This window comes from Eublepharis macularius, chromosome 4 (assembly GCF_028583425.1).
Source record: "Eublepharis macularius isolate TG4126 chromosome 4, MPM_Emac_v1.0, whole genome shotgun sequence".
NCBI classification, from domain to species: Eukaryota; Metazoa; Chordata; class Lepidosauria; order Squamata; family Eublepharidae; genus Eublepharis; species Eublepharis macularius.
The window spans coordinates 109,548,523-109,565,918 of NC_072793.1; the positions used below are offsets into that span (position 1 = coordinate 109,548,523).

General features: G+C 42.3%; 1 protein-coding gene across 5 annotated transcripts in view; it reads right to left on the reverse strand.

Annotated features, from left to right (window-relative positions):
• The window catches only part of RAF1 (Raf-1 proto-oncogene, serine/threonine kinase), a 143,347-nt gene that overhangs the window by 68,926 nt on the left and 57,025 nt on the right, over window positions 1-17,396 (reverse strand). For 3 of the 5 annotated variants that reach the window (XM_054976860.1, XM_054976855.1, XM_054976856.1), the window contains exon 1: window positions 7,329-7,443. The exons of 1 other annotated variant lie outside the window; for it this stretch is intronic. The gene's annotated coding sequence lies outside the window, so the exon portion shown is untranslated. Of the gene's footprint in view, window positions 1-7,328; window positions 7,444-17,396 lie in introns of those variants that run through there. One more of the 5 variants, XM_054976858.1, reaches the window with a different exon arrangement.

Sequence of the window (17,396 nt, forward strand, 5' to 3'; positions counted from 1 at the left end):
GAATCAGTCACACCATACCATCATGCATCACAGAGCCAGTCAGAAATTGACCTATTATAATTATGTCAAAGGCTAAAGATATTTCGATTCCTGAATTGTTTCCATTTGGACCTTTATTATAGCCAAATCACACAACATATTTCTCTCATCACCTAGTAAGTATTTTGAAAACTACAAGCAATTACGGATTACCACAAATTCCGTAACAGGGTGCCACTTCTTCCACAAGCTGCAATCAGAGGAACTGTTGTCTGTGCTTGTCTAGTCCATATGATGCATTTGTCCATGAAGAAATGGGACGACTGAACCTCTCATATACAGGAAATATATGAGCCCTGACAGATACTGAATGCATTCTACTTCTAGAAGGTTCACCATTACTTAGCGGAAAAACTGTTTAGTAAAAAACTGTAAAAACTGTAGAACTAATGTAGTACTTATGTACACCTATAGCATCAACAAGAAGTCACCTGCATGCAGACATGGTACAGTTCTGCAAAGTTCATCACAATTTAAGAACAAATATATACAAGTGATCAATTCTACAAGGAAGAGGAAGGCATGCAAAGGATTAGTGTAAAAGAGGCAAGAGACTACATTCAACACGAGTCAGTTCAGAAATAAGCAAATACATTCCCAGACAAAGCAATGCTTCCAAAGTCTCTCATTAACTCAGTCTTTATCCAACAAAGTGGCTGATGTGCTCCTCCCTTTCTAAATTACCACACTGCCATAATAAAGAGCTAATGATGCTAAGAGTGTGTAATAAGGAAGTTGTAGATTCAAATGTTGTCTCAGTCATGAGCTACCAAAATGCCTTAGAAGCCACCATTGCTCAGCTTCTCTTCCCCAGTTTTCAATTATGATATTAATGCCGACATAAATTTCACACTTGTACAAATAGAGATAAGGTATATGGAGTACTCTGACTACTGTAAACTGCTATATAAACACTACATATTACATAGTTATGACCAAGGTTTTGGAAATGTTTGTTATTTATGTAGAGGCATTTGGAAAAATCTAGGATTTGATGGAAAACAAGGAAGTTATTCTCCATGATTGATCTAAAATTCCATTTTTAACTGAAAATAAACATGAGTAATTCCTGAATAATTCCAGATTTTTCCCCCTTTTCAGGGACAAAAAAGCATCTGCCTATCAATAATATTTTTCCATCATAAGCTTTCTTATGGTTATCATGCAGATAAAATTATTTTCAGTTAGTGTCCTTTAATTTAAATTCACAAGGACAGATCTACTGGAATAAGCAAAAATAGCACTACTGAAGATGCCAAGGAAGAATCTTTCCATTATATAGTTGCTGCTTAGACTGCAACATCAGCTGGCTTTCTTTTTATAACTCCTTGGCTGCACATGTATGAAATACAGTGATAACAGTTAAAGGCTGAGAAAGCAAACACAATCCCTCATTTGCATTCCACTTTATATTTTCTTAAGTAACAGCTTATTCTATTTATCTCAGCTTATAAAAATACATCTAAAAATAAGAACTTGTTCTGTTCTTCAAGCCTACCACAGAGAAAATTCACTTCCAACAGAAACAGCAAGTCCTTTAAAAAAAACCTGGCCAATTCTGTACACGTGGGATCCTTCAAGCTAAACGTGGCACAACTATCATTTATCCACAAGTGTTTGATAAACTGTACTTGTTGTAAGCCTGGAACTGCAATATAAAGGGAAGCTATCAATCAACTGACGATATATGACTGATGGGTTGCATTTTGTTTGTTTGGTCACAAGTTGTGCATGCTTGCAAGTTGTGCAACCTAACAAATTTCTCATAAGCTATTGAGTATATTTAAAAGGAGGTAGAGTTCATATTCCTTAGCTAGAGAAAAATAATTTGAGGGGAAACAAGCAGGCAGCTTTTGTTTAATGCTAACAAGCTAAATGGAACCTGGGTAGAGGTTATCCCATTGAAACAACCCTTATACTTTGTAAACCACTCTGAGTGGGTGGGCATTAAGTTGTCCTGAAGGGCAGTATATAAATCGAACGTTGTTGTTATTATTAAAGGTCCAAATTCTTCCCATGGTTCTTATTTCTTACCCTTCTGCATACAGGCCTATGGCTCTATTAATATTCTGTTTCCATCCTACATTCATGAACAAAACACTTATGCAACTGAAAAATAGCAATACTCAAGTAGATCTAATTTGTTCCAATTTCAGTATTAGGACTGCAAGGCACACTTATAACCATTACCAGCTATAATTCACTTTTTATAGTCAAATGAAAATTGTTTATTTTAATCATTTATATTGCACACTCTCCACCAAAGGTGGCTTACAAATAATTAATACAACATAAACAATGAAAAATATCAGCATAAAATAGTCACATAATCATAAAATAGCAATATAGACCATTTACACTAAATTCATAGCAATTAGTACATTTCTACAGTGCTTTGGAACAATAGCAGCAACTTTAAAAAAGGGTAAAACATGCCCTTACCTGGATAGCCCAGGCAAGCCTGATCTCATCAAATCTTGGAAGCTAAGCAGGGCTGGCCTTGAAGTAATTAGATGGGAGACCTCCAAAGAAGACCAGGGTTGTAGAGGCAGGCAATGACAAACAACCTCTGTTGGCCTCTTGCCTTGAAAACCCCAGCAGACATCACCATAAATTAGCTGTGACTTAACGGCACTTCCCACCACCACTGGATAAACATATATGTACTTAGCAAGGACTAGTAAGCTAGCACTTGGCATCAACAGATAAGTGAGGCATGGATGTTGAAGTTCCCATGAACTATCCTTCTTAGAACCTCAACCCCAGGTCAGAAATGTACTTACTTCGATATTTATACCCTGCTTTTCTCCTCAATAGGAACGTATGTCCAGTAGCTGCTCAGGAAAGGAGACTTAGGGATGGCTGGCAGTACACCAGCAAATGCCCCTCTGTCTTGCCCCCAATAGAAGATAATACAGTCACAACTGGAGTGTAATCAGAGACTTAGGGAGCAAGTCCTAAGCAGATCTACCCGTCCCATTTTATTCAATGGGGCTTACCCAGGAAAGTGTTCTTAGGATTGCAATCTTCAGCAGAAGGAAGCCCAGCAGACTTCAGCAAATCCCCCCATGCTGACCACTGAGTCTAGGCTGATGTTTACCCAGCAAGAAGCCCTATAGTTTACACTATACTGTAGTTAAGCCAACAGCACAAGCAGACTAATGATACCATCTCTACAGCTGGTTAAGGAATGAGTACAACCTGTGTAAACAAAAGATACACAGTACTCCTTGTCCTTCCCAAGCAAGCTAACATTTAAAAGAAATAAAAGGTGTTATTTCTCTCCTAATTCCTCTTCATCTCCACCTTCATGTTTGTCTACTGTTCAGTTCAGGTTCTCCCTAAAAAACAGATTTCAAAATTTTGGCTCCTTTTATAAAGCAAACTTAAGGCCCCTTTGGTTTGAAATTCTAAACCAGATTTATATATTTATTTTAAAATATTTTATTAGCCACCTTTCTACCTTACAGACACAACAATACATAAAACCTCAATTTAAAATTGCAATCTAAAATTATCAATAAAAGCAAACCAATCAAATGCAATTCTACATAAAACTGTCTTCAGCTGCCCCCTAAAGTGAGAAGGCTAGGCATACCTTCCTGAGGAAGTTGTTCCATAACTGTGGGGCTTGTACCAAAAAGGCCCTCTCTTGTGTACCCACCAGACAAGCTGCTTTGGTCAATGGGACAGACAGGAGGGCTTCTCCTTGTGATCTTAACTCCCAGGCAGGAATGTATGGGAGAAGACGGTCCTTCAGATACCCTAGTCCTAAACCATGTAGGGCTTTAAAGGGCAAAGCCAACACTTTGAATTGGGCTCAGGAGTGAACCAATAGCCACTGTAATTGTTGTAATATTGTGATCACATGTTCCTGGTACCTGGCCCCAATCAATAGTCTGAACACTTTTCAAGGGTAGCTCCAAGTAAAGAGCATTGCAGTAGTTACCACCCCATTTAGCAAGTTAGTGGAATAGCATTTCTAGGTTCAAAACCTAAAAATATACAAGCTGTCAAAAATATTCTTATACGATATTATATGAAACGAATAAGGTTCATTGGTAACTTATGCAGTGTATTAGGATTTGTCAGAACTCACAGCCATTTTAATTGTATCACAGTTCCTGAACACCAAGCTGGAAGGTAAAACAGCTATGCTGTCATAATCTTGACAAGATAAAAGAGTCCAGTAGCACCTTTAAGACTAACCAATTTTATTGTAGCATAAGCATTCGAGAATCATGTTCTCTTCATCAGATGCATGGAGGGCAGAAGGAAACTGGCCAAATATAGAGGAGGAGAGGGGGGGAAGGGGGGAAGGAGGAGAGGGGGGATGTAAACAACTCCTTTGATATGGAGATGCAGACAGCTCCTTTTGGTGTGGGGATCAGTTTGCTTGTGTAAAGGTTCAAAGGAGTTTGCCGTGTTAGTCTGTAGTAGCAAAATCAAAAAGAGTTCAGCAGCACCCCTAGACTATCCAATTCCACTGCAGCACAAGCCTTCAATAACCACAGTCCTCCCCGCCAGATGCATCTGGCGGGGGAGGACTGAAAAGCCAACCATCACATCTTCCAGCACATTAAAAACCAAATAGCTTTTATTTTGATCACATCTAAACTCATTTGTACAACTTCCTTGTATAGGACCTGCTCTGAAAGAACAGTAAAACAGCCCTGCAGTGCCACACTTACAACTGCCAACAAATTCATGGATACAAGTTTGATATTGTATTGTTCAAACAGACAAGAGCTCTATATTACATTCATAGATATCAGGGCAGTTTGTGGTCTTATCCCTCAGCATTCCTTTTGTGAATTATGTTGACAATGGCTATTCCCTTCAGTGAGCATATGTGCCCACTTGTCATAAAAAGCAATCCATTCTCAGCACCACTGAGCAGGCCTGGGTAAGAATTATGAAGGAATAATTCATCGATATGTTGTTAACCACAACTTACAGAATATCGCTCTTAGTGCTGAAGGAGGGGTTGGAGTCAATGGAATTTTATATACCTTGCTCTTGTAAAACAAATTCACGCAAACTAAAGTAGTTAGTATAATACCATATACTAATTACAGAATATTTTAAATATGTACACAGTAGGAACAGTTTCCCAGAAAAAAACCACATTTGCATAACATATTCTGTTAAAAGCAAAAGTCAGACTACTTAAAATTAGTATTCTGACTGAAGCCAGAAAGAACACCAGACTGAATATATAAGGTTTTTGCCACACAATCACCTTCAAATAATATCCAGTGCATTTAAACTAATGACAACAGCAACTGATGACATAACTGAAAAGCTAGCACTTGCCTAACTGATCCCTGTCCATTACTGTATTTAAACAGAGGGGAAGCTAACAAGGTCCTCGCTTCAGATATCTTTTTAAAAATTCAGTGATCACCTGTAATTTGTACACAAGTGATAAAGTAGTATGAAGCTGGCACTAGTGTATTTATTTCACTCAGTACTGTTTAATTTGATCAGCAGCAGCCCTACCAACATTTCATACAGGCCTACAGGCTCCCTTTAACTGAATGGGAGGGACTGGACCTAGGGTGTTAATGCTCTATAAGACCAACAACGGGGACTTCTAAAGCTATGATCCCTCAACCCAACATAGATATGGCACATTCAATAGCATGTTTACTTGGAATTACACCCTTTTCTAACACATAAAAACTAGGAACTTCATCAAGTTTATCTCTATCATTCAAGTCACAATTTAGAGTAGAATGTCACACTGAAATCTTTGGAACCTAATTCCAGCTTAAAAAGATTAAGTTTGCATTGACAGTCTTTAGGGTTACACTCTCTCTCTCTCTCTCTCTCTCTCTCTCTCTCTCTCTCATGTACTTGTTTATATAAGCATGATTTCCCCACTCCAAGCAAAAATGCCCACTTGAACTCAGCACAAGCCTGTTTACATTACAATCACTGGCTTGGTTTGCATTACCTAAACTGTTTGATCTTAAACAAATCAAGACCAGTTAATGTCGAAGAAACAATCTGAGACGGCTCAGAGATTCATGGCCAAAAGAAAATAGATGTTAGACATAAAACTGCTGTTAAAAGTTCTTTCTCCATACTTTCTGTCTTCCATACAGAGCTCAGGTGTCACATCAATTTTTGTACAGCAGCTATTATATTCCCATCCATTTTTTATCTACCTTGAACAAATTAAAACTACTTCTTACATGTCTGGAACACAGAGAGTGATATGGAAATCCCCTTTCTGCCTCGTCTCATCTTCCCGCCTCCAACGAGAGGACTTCATTTATGAATGCTTCTAAATTGCCTGTTAACACGGTTTCAAACACAATTTATGTTCATCCACAGGATAAACGGATTCGTCCACGAGATGCTGCTATCGCTTTGGCAGACAAACGCCTTTAAAAACTCACTGGCACTTCGGGGGAGCACCGATCTACACAATGCCCTTAAGCCACTGGCCCACATCATCGCCGCCTGGATCGCCTCCTGGCAGAAATGAAAAGATCCGACCAACTGCAGGTAGCGAACCGCTGAGGGACCAACGGGCGTTTTGCCACAACAGCAGCCAGACGTAACCTACATGCAGCAAACCCGCAGACCAAGAAGCGCCAACTAGCTGCCGATGGCATCGAGAAACGGCGGCAGCATCCACCCCCAGCCTTGTCAATAAAGCAGAGGACCTGCTGCATCGCGCTGCCGTGCAGGACGCCAGCAGACAGATGCTTGCGTTGCTGGCCTTCCTCATAGCCCAACACACGCCCATTCCCTAAAGGGCACCTCGGCGCGCACTCACCCACCCGAAACAAAATGAGGAAGAAGGCAGCCCGAAAATGGAAGGGCCCGAAAGCGGAATACTGTCAACAACGGAGCCCTCCCGAGCCGGCTGAAAAGACAGGTCTCCCCGTCTAACATGGGCAGGAAACAATGAAGGGGCGAGCACACTGCGGGGAACAGGGAGAAGGCACAGACAGACAGACAGACAGACCTAAATCGATGACACCTCACAACATCCCCTTCCAGGGACTCTGTCAGTCAAGCGCTGGTGCCGTCTAGGCTGGCTAGCTCTACACAAGGACGCAGCGGCGACGAACGACGGAAACGGCAACAGCAGCCTCCTTTCGCCGACTGCAGCCCTTGCTAATGCCTATTACCGTACCCGAAAGATACAAAGGACGCGACCCCCCCCCCCCTTTCCACTCGTCCCTTCCGACGGCTGCACCCCGTTACCGGGGCTCCGACTGCGAAATGCTCCGACCCCTCAATATCTCACGAGGGACGCTGCCCTTCTCTACCTGCCCGTGTCCTTGGTGGTGGCGACGCCGCCTCGTCTTTCCTACCAGGGTTCGTCCGTCGCTCAGAGCCGCCCGCTCTCCTCCGCTCCCCATCTAAAATGGCGGCCCGACTAACAGCGAGACATTTATTCCGAACCAATCGAAGCCATCGGTGCTCGACTCTTTCAACCTGGATCGCTGAAATTTCGGCGGCTCCCGCCCCGCTTTCCTTTCTCCGCCTAGTGTCGGCCGCCTTTTTAAGTAGCCATTGGAAACTCCAGCCGAATAGATTGAAGGGAGGGATGGACAGATTCCTGGAGGTTAAGGAGGGTCACAATTATAAAGGGGGGGGGGGGTGTCTCAGCGCTTTTGCTCCATCTGCCAAAAGTGCATTCTGAGGTGCCTCCCTAGTCTTGTCTAGACTGGGATTAAGGTTGCCAGATGTCCCTTGTTTTCAGGGAATTCCGCTTTATTTCCCCATCCACCACGAGGGAAAGTTCCCCACGGAGGAATCCTTTTCAGTGTTTAGCTATAGATATTTTCAGTTTGCAAAACTGCCATTTTGCGTTTGCTCTGAAACGATTCTTGCGAGGTAGATCACTTGTTTTTGTTGTTTAAAATTCTGAGATTGACTTGCCCCCAAATCTCATTATTTATTTTTGCAATTATATATTTACATCCTGCGTTTCTTCCCATTGGTGACTCAATGTGGCTTGCAGGTTCATTTCCCCCCTCTTCTATCCTTACAACAACTTTATGAAGCAGGTTAGTCTGGGAGAGGGTAAAAGCCGGAACAGGCATTAAACAGTGGTACCACACAAAAGTGGGATGTGTTAAAGACACTGCAGAACAATATTTTATAATTGAAAACATGGAAATACCATGCTTTTATTAACCCTTTCCCTGCCAAATTGCTCCCAAAACAGCACAAAACAGGCTGGACCAGGCACTAAATAAATACACAAAACCAGCACTATTTTAAAAACAATGGGAAGCATTAATGACACTGCAGAACAATATTTTAGAAATGAAAACACTGAATTGGCATGCATTTATTAACCCTTTCCCAGACACAATGCTCCCGGAACAGGCACTACATAAATACTAATACCACAAAAACAGTGGGAAACATTAAGAACACTGAAGAACAATATTTTAGAAATGAGATTCCTTCCCTTCCTAAACTATTCCCTCCACAGGTTCCATCCCCAAATCTCCAGATATTTCCCAAGCAGCAGTTGGCAACCCTAAGACTGAGGAGGCTGAAGATGGTGGAGCAGCAAATGTTCTACACCAGACTATAACAGATAAAGATAAAGGGCTTCTAAGCAGGAACAAGTTTACTGTTACGGCCTCCAGGAGACAATTTCTAATCAGTTGGCAGCTTGGTTTATCTGCCCCCAGTCAGTGTCCAGGCAGCCAGGAGGTCCAATAAGGCTGGCTAGGCAAGAATCTATCCGCACTATAGTGGTGCAGAAAAGCCTGGTGCTACAGCTGCTGCCTGTCTGCATTATTTGGCTGGTCTTTGCCCCACTGGCTCCATCAGTGATCACCCTTGACCAGAGGCACCAGCCTCAGATGAGACATGGATGAGCCATAGGAGCTCAGCAGCAATAGTCCTTGGCTTCACTGTGGTGCTGGCTGCTGCTGCTGGCTTATACTTGCTCATTAGCTGGTGGACCTTCATCAGATGAAGCAGTGGAGGTGGAAGAGGGATCGGGCCAGAGGAGGTGAAGAGCCATTTTCCGTGGTTATTTTGGCCACTTTGGCCACCTCTGTTGCTAAGTCATAGAAAGCTTCAAAGGTCCCAGGAGTTTATGATGTAGGAAGTAATGCCCTAATAGAAATAAGATGGCAAACATGAAAGGAAGCTCAGGAGGAGAGGCATCCTATGGTCTATGCAAAGAGACGAATGAATGAGGTTGGCAGTGGTGTTTTCAGGCAGGAGCACATTAATGTTGTTAAACTAATAAGCAGGAAGTGGCAAGCATGAGCACTCATTCCTAGGACTAAACAGCATCAAGATAGCGCTCCATCTTCCAGGCTAGACTGAGTTGGGAGAAGGCCTTTTTTGCAGCTGCATTGACTTGCTTTTCTAGCAGCAGTGCTGGATCCACTATAACCCCTTATCCATATCTGGATGCTGTGCTGCTCCCGTGGCTGCTTGGAGCACTGATTCTTGTCTAACCCCTTGTCTCTTAACTGAGTCAGTCAGGGTCAACTGAACCCCATCAAAGATGAGAAGCAGAATGTTTTAAAGGTCTCGGTCTTCTCAATCAGTATCAATTCCATCTTATCTGGGCCCAATTTCAATTTGTTTTCTTTCAGTCATTTGACCACAGCTGTCAAACAATGACTCTACTGCATCACTAGGGAATCCTTACATGTTGTTTCTGGTTAATGCTTTGTAAATGCTTTTGTATGGTTAGTTCCCCACTGTGTTAGCAGAGTTACCAGCAGGCAGCAAGACCAGGGTTCTCCCTCCTCTCCACCCCGTTCTCCTCGTCATTTCTCTCAGTAGCAAGAATAGAACCCTCCACAGGACCCCAGTATATATAGAAGAAGAGCCCCACTTTACATTAACCCTTTGGTTTCTGTTCTGCACCCTAGACATGTACAGATTATTTTCATTAAGGGAATGGGTACAGAAACAGGTAGCCATTTGGGTAACAGTCCTTCTAAACCACGTGGCAGAGATGGGCCTGACTGGTGCTATGCTAAACTGGTTCGAGTCCTTTGTGGAAGGGAGGTTTCAACAGATGCTGCTGGGAGATATCTGCTTGACCTCTGGGTCCTGGTCTATGGGGTCCTATTATTTATTTATTTAAAACATTTCTATGTTGCCTTTCTACCAAATGTGGGCAGCCAACAGTCAAAAACATTAAAAGCTAACTTTAAAATACATAACAATAAAAATTAAAAACAGAAAATAAACAAAGATGAATCAACACCAAATTACAAAGTTCCATCTTGTCTTGTATGATTTTTAACATCTACACAAAACCACTGGTAGAAATCATCTTGAGATTTTTGGTGAGGGTCATCAATATGCAGATGATACTCAACTTTCTCTCCATCAAGAACCAGAGAAACTGGATGAAATCTAACGATATGTGAAGTGTCTTATGGCACCTATGGCAGGTATGGACTAAGGGAAAGTGTCTTTTCCAGATTGTTTTTCTGCAAAACAGTACATTGCATGGAAACTGGATTCTGTGGGACTTTTGTGACTGATTGCACTGCGAGTTCTGTGGTCTCTATGAATTTAATAGGTGTAGTCCAAGGAGAAGTTTCCATTCCAGACTGTTTTTACACAAAGCAGTGAATTGAACTGAATTGAATTGAATTGGTAACTGAATGTGTGGTTTGTGGAACTTTTGTAGCTTAGTACATCACTGCCATCTAGGCCAATCCTAGGCCGATCAGTGCAATCCTGATTCCTGAATGGGGCGGAGGGCGCTTAGGAAACCAACAAACCCTGATGATGGTGTATCTGCCTGCTAGGCCAGTGTAAACCACCCTTTACATTGGTGTTTCTCTCTGCTGCTGCTGCTCCTGGGCTCCCCACCTGCACTCAGCTGCTGTGACTGCGCACAGGCAGATCTAAAGCATAAATCCTTGTGTGGGGGAGCGGGTGATGGAATGGGGCAAGAGTTAGTCGGCTCCCTAAGCCGTTTTGGACTTGGAATTGCCCCCTGCAGCGATGGAAATTTATACTACGAAAAATGATAGTGCAGCCCATAGGTGCCCATTGTAAGGGAAAAGTCACTCCTCTCCACACCTGGCTGTGCCCAAGCAACCTGGCAGAGCATAGGATGCCATCTACCATGGCAACCAATCTGTTCGTTCCCCCACGGTGGCTGAGCCCCTCCCTGGTGGCCTGTCAGTCCCCACGCAACCTACATAACCCTCTAGCCATGGCGCCCATGAACCCAGGTAAGTAGGGACACAGCCAAAGGCTCTGCTCGAGACCACACTGCTGTGGGGACTTAGAGTACAAGGCAGAGGAGAGTGCACATGGTGAAGGGTGCACAGGGGTTATCTGTCTCCTGAGTCCTGACTTGCAGATGGGTGAGGGGATAAGGAGGGGGGGTGGCTGCCCTGGTTTGCTCATTCATGCTGACCTCTCCTCTCTCCTCACTGGCACCCCTCCAATGCTGGCTTCTGCAGTTGAGGCTCACCAGTTGCGGGGCAATCACCCAGGGAGCCATGCTTGACACAGCTGTTTTGGAGGGAGGATTCTAGCAGCCCATGCTGGGTCTCCATTCAGAATCTTTTGGCCAGGCTCCCCCCTCAGGCAGAGGAGAGAACGCGGCCACCATGCAACTGGTGGATTCTGTTGGCATTGCCATGACAACTAGTGAGCATTCTCTCTTGGCTGAGCCTGGCCAAACTTGCCACACCAGTGTAGCTCTCCTGTGAAAGTCCTTCCGGAGAAATGAAGCGATGCCACAAATCTGCGGGTGTGTGGGCACCAGGTGGAAGGTTTTAGGATTGCACTGTATGTGTATTAGGCTGGTTGGTGTGCCTTAGAAACTGGTGTTGTAAAGTATTTTTTATTAAAAATCTGTTTTATTTGGGAAAAGATTAATAAAATTTAAACAGTGCTCCATTTTAATTTCTAATATATTGTTCTTCATTGTCTTTAACATATCCTACTGTTTTTGGCAGTATTAATATTTGTTTAATTTCCATTCCATGTAGTTCCAGGAGCATATTGGCTACAAAAGAGTTTCATTTCTAAAATGTTGCTCTAGTGTCTTCAATGCATCCCACTGTTTTAGCAGTTCTAGTATTTATTTAGTGCCCTTTCTGGCCCATTTTGCACTATTGCAAAATTTTGGCTGGGAAAGAGTTAATAAAAGTGAGCAAGTTCAGTGGTTTCATTTCTAAAATATTTTACTTTTTGAGTTTTTCGTTTGGTTAACATACAAAAGTTAAAGGTTTCTGTAAACCTGTAAAGTCACCAAGAATGTATAAACCTGTAGAGTCACTAAGAATGTACAAACTGTGCCTGATCTCCAGATGGCCTGGTTTTGCTGTTTTTGTGCACAGACACCGTTAAATATACTGTGTGTAAACACACAAGATAGTAGAAGAGTGATAAATGGTTGGTTTTTTCATATTTCTGAGAGTTTATGGGTGGAATAGAGATTCTAATCTGAACAAATATTTAACGTTTATAATCATGTTAGCGAATTCAATCAAGGTGGTTCACAAATAATCTTTTTAAAAGTCCAAAATAAAGTATATCAATTTTTTAAAAAAAAAAAACAGCCAAATTTGTCCTAACAACTTGTAGCAATAATCCACTCATGCTAAATTACAACTGTCGGATGGCTGACACAAAAAAAATCTTTCCTACTCTTCAACAGAAGGACAAACCTAATCAGAGCTCCATAGTTGTAGCATTAGGTAGGTAGGTAGGTAGGTATAGACATAGATGAGACTCAGTAATATATAGTGGTTAGAGTGTTTAAATCCCTGGTTCAAATCCCACTCTGATCTGGAAACTTGCTGGGTGACTTTGGACACCCAGCTTTGGGCACATTTTCAGCCTAACTTACCTTCCATGGTTGTTGAGAGGATAAAATAGAAACGTGGAGAACGATGTAAGCCACATTGGGTTCTCATTGGGGAGGAAGACAAGAGTATAAATAAAGTGATAGATAGGCAGATTTATGAAACTTTATATCGTGCTTCTCCACCTAATAATGTACAGAACAGTTTATAATAAAATACACATGAGAAAACTCTATTCATTACCTTTATTGATATTACCTCCCTTTGAGGAACACAAAGCAAGACCACACCTGCCTATTTCCTTTGGACGATGTTCCCTCAGTTATACTAAGCTCAAGCTGCTTGGGTTTATAGTCAATACCTGAACCTTGAATCCTGTATAGAAGCAAACAGCTAGACAATACAGACAAAATAAGAGATCCTTCTTCTTTTGCCTAAACAGGAGCCCTTCCTCATCTTCACAAATCCATACCAGGATCAAATCATAGAAAGATGCAGTTTTGTTAGTTATTAGGCATTAATCACTAGCTGAAGATGGGAGAATTTACTGGCAGCACAACCTGTATAATTGTTAGAAATAGCAATGTCTGGTGTACTGCAGCAGCAAGAAGGAAGAAGAGCCTACCATGCAGGGGGCAGCAAGGATCACTTAGTTAGGACAGTGAGAATAGCACCTCTCTTGTTTCCTGGGGGTCATTTCCTTGTCTTGTCTCCTATTGGGTTAACCAGGGCAATATCCTGCTTCTTCTCTCTCCTGCCACACTTCTTCTCTCTCTCTCTGCAAGATGTAGTCAGATAGCTAGGATCTCTCTCCCTCTTTCCCTCAAGTATGTAACTTCCTCAAATAAAGCTTTTGCCTCTCTAACCAGCTCGGCGTTTATTCCGCAGCATTGTTTTACACCCGCTCTAACAGGGTAATGGGCCACAGAGGCAATTAACGCAAGCTGAAGTTAAGAGAGAGCAATAAAACTTCTGCCATAGCCGCAGGCTAAAGTACAGAGGGCAGACAATAGAGGAAAGATGGCCCACTCCTATAGTGCACAGCAGGGGTTCCAAGTCGATCGGTTAGATGACAGGAGGAACTACGATCTCTGGGCAGAAAGGATGAAAGCGCACCTCATACAATTGGACGTCTGGTCTGCGGTAACAGATGAAAAACCGACAGGGAATCAACAGAATGAAGCCAGATGGACAAAACAAGACAATAAGGCAAGATCTATTATCATTAATGCTTTAAGTGATAAACAATTGTTGAGTTATTCACGAGCCCACTTCTAGACAAATGTGGACATCTCTTCTACAAATAAACTGCCAAGAATCAATTAAAACTAAAATTTTGCTATTGAGGCAATTGTATCGGATTCAGATGCAGCCTCAGCAACAACTAAAAGACCATATTGCAAATTTCATGGAATTAACACAGAAATTAAGATCCCTCGGAAAGGAGATCCAGGATGAGGATTTAGCTATAATTCTGTTAAGCAGCCTTTCTCAATTTTATGCAAGCATTGTGCATGTTTTGGAAATGAGAGAAAGTCTAAGCTTAAACTATGTACTTGCAAGATTGCAAGAAGAAAATTTTAACAGACAGACTTATAAAAATGAGCCAAGAGAGCTAGCTTTAAGAGTCAGTTCAAGAAATGATTCATTCTGCAGCATCTGCAGAAAAAGAGGGCATTTAAAGGAAGACTGTCGCTTTCGTGATTCACAGAGAGTGAGCAAACCACCACAAGGGACGGAAACAAAAGCCTTTAGGAATGCAGATAGAGTTAATTACTCGCCAAATGCAAACAGCCGGCCAAATACCAGCAAAACAAACAACAACTGTTTAATTGTTGGTGAAAATGATCAAAGCATATGCAAATGGGCAATTGACAGTGCATGTACTAACCATCTTTGCAAAGATGAAAAGTTTTTTAATGAGATGAATGAAAGTCATGAGAAACTGTATACTGCAAATGGAGAAGCTTTAACAGCTCGGGGACAAGGGACCGTATCTGCATGTTGTGCGCTACCCAGTGGCCAAACTAGAGAAGTGCAGATTGCTGATTGTCTCTACATACCTGAACTTAAGACTAACTTATTATCTGTATCAGTAATGGCGAAGAAAGGCATTGAGACTATTCAAAGTGTTTTATTAGCAATGAAGGTGAATTAATTGCACAAGGCACATTGAAGGATGGCCTGTATATGCTGGATTGCTCTGAAGGGGCAGTGAATTTAATTAAAAGCTGCACCCACAAGAATTGTACTAATCTTATCCATAGAAGGCTTGGACATGCTAATATGGATTATATATATCAGCTTGAAAGGCAGAATCTGACTAATGATTTGCAAATGAGAAAATGTCCTGATGCAGAGAAATGTCTTCGCTGTATTCAAGCCAAAGGCACAAGACGTTCTTTCACCAAGCAGAGTGAGAAGCAGACGACAAGACCACTGGAGCTGATTCACAGTGATGTCTGTGGACCCATGGGAACAGTAACACCCAGTGGAAATAAGTACTTTCTGACTTTTACTGATGATTTTTCAAGATTTACTGTGATTTACCTGCTCAAGGAAAAGAGCCAAGTACTGGAAAAATTCAAGGTGTACCTAGCAATGGTGCAGAACAGATTCCAGAGAAAACCAATGGCTATCTGCACAGACAATGGAGGCGAGTACGTGGGGAAGGAGATGACAAACTTCCTAGCAGATGAAGGAATAGAACATCACCTGATCGTGCCATACACCCCCGAACTCAACGGGATCGCGGAGAGGAAAAATTGTTCTCTCACAGAAATGTGCAGGAGCATGCTGCAAGAAGCACAGCGACCTCAAAAATATTGGGGAGAAGCTATCAACACTGCTGCCTATCTGCAGAACATGCTACCTACAAAGGGTGCAAGCAGCACACCATTTGAACTGTGGTACAACCACAAGCCCAATGTAAGGCATCTGAGAGTGTTTGGATCAAAGGCCTACACTTATGTTCCGAAAGAAAAGAGGTCTAAGATGGATCTCAGAACAGAAGAAGGCATATTTGTTGGATATGCACTGGGATGCAAGGGATATCGAATCCTCAACCCAGAGACAGACACGGTGAAGATCCACCATGTGGTGTACAGTAATGAAAAAGAGAAGGCAAGCAAGCCTGACACCAGAGAGTCTACACCAAAGGAAGCTCATGCAGCACAGCAGCCAGAAATTGTGCAACTCTGGGACCTGACTGAGACGCAAGTGACACCTGCAGAGCCCACAGAAAGAGAAGGGGAAGCAGAGCCAAGTGTCAGACGCTTAGACAGAATAAACAAAGGAGTTCCACCACTGAAATTCTCTTACCTGGCAAAATCAGAAGCTGTACCAGAAGCTTCTAGCTGGGAAGACATAGAAGGAATGCCAACAAGAGAAGCAGAGAAATGGAGAAAAGCTGCAAAAGAAGAAATTGACTCTCAAGACATGGATCCTCACAGAACTACCACCTGGAAAAAGGACAGTAGGATGCAAATGGATTTTCAAAACCAAACTTGATGCAGATGGAGAAGTACAAAAGTACAAGGCAAGACTAGTTGCAAAGGGATATTCCCAGAAGTATGGAGAAGACTATGATGAAACCTTTGCACCAGTAGTGAAACACACTTCAGTAAGAACACTACTGAGCATAGCAGCTGCAAGGAAGATGCATGTGGAGCATCTGGATGTGAAAATTGCTTTTCTTCATGGTGAGCTGGAAGAAGACGTGTATATGACACAGCCTCCTGGATATGAACAGTCCAAAGACAGAGGACTTGTATGCAAACTGCAGAAGAGCATTTATGGACTGAAACAGGCTGCAAGGGCCTGGAACCAGATACTGAACCAAATGCTCATCAAAGAAGGATTCAAGCAAGGCGGGGCAGAACGCTGCCTGTACTCAAGAAAGAAAGACAACAAATCGACTTTTATTCTGATTTATGTAGATGATCTTCTTCTTTGTTATGAGGATCAACAAGATTGTGATGAAATAATTCAGCACCTGAACCAAGAGGTTGAAGTAAAGCGTCTTGGAAATGTCAGTTTTTACCTCGGCGTTCAAATAGAGCGAGAGGAAGATGGAAGCTATCTTCTCAATCAAAAGCAAAAGATCATGGATTTCCTAGACTACATGGATATGAAAGATGGAAAACCAACATGTACTCCAATGGAAACAGATTTCCTGAAACAAAATGGAAACAATGAACCTCTGAGAAACATCAAAGTGTACAGAGAAGCAATTGGAAAACTGCTCTACATAAGTACAGTGACCAGACCTGACATAGCAGCAGCAGTTGGAATACTGTTCAGGAAAAGTGCATCACCAAGTGTGAATGACTGGCAAGCAGTCAAAAGACTGGCAAGATACCTGAGAGGTACTGCACAACTGAAGCTCAAGCTACCAGCAAGCGACAATCCCAGACTAGTGGGATTCATGGATGCTGACTGGGCAGAAGACATCACAGACAGAAAGTCTACCAGTGGACGACTATTCTTTTATGGCGGAGGAGCAATCAGTTGGACAAGCAGAAAGCAAGACCTAGTAGCGGCATCAACTACAGAAGCTGAATACAT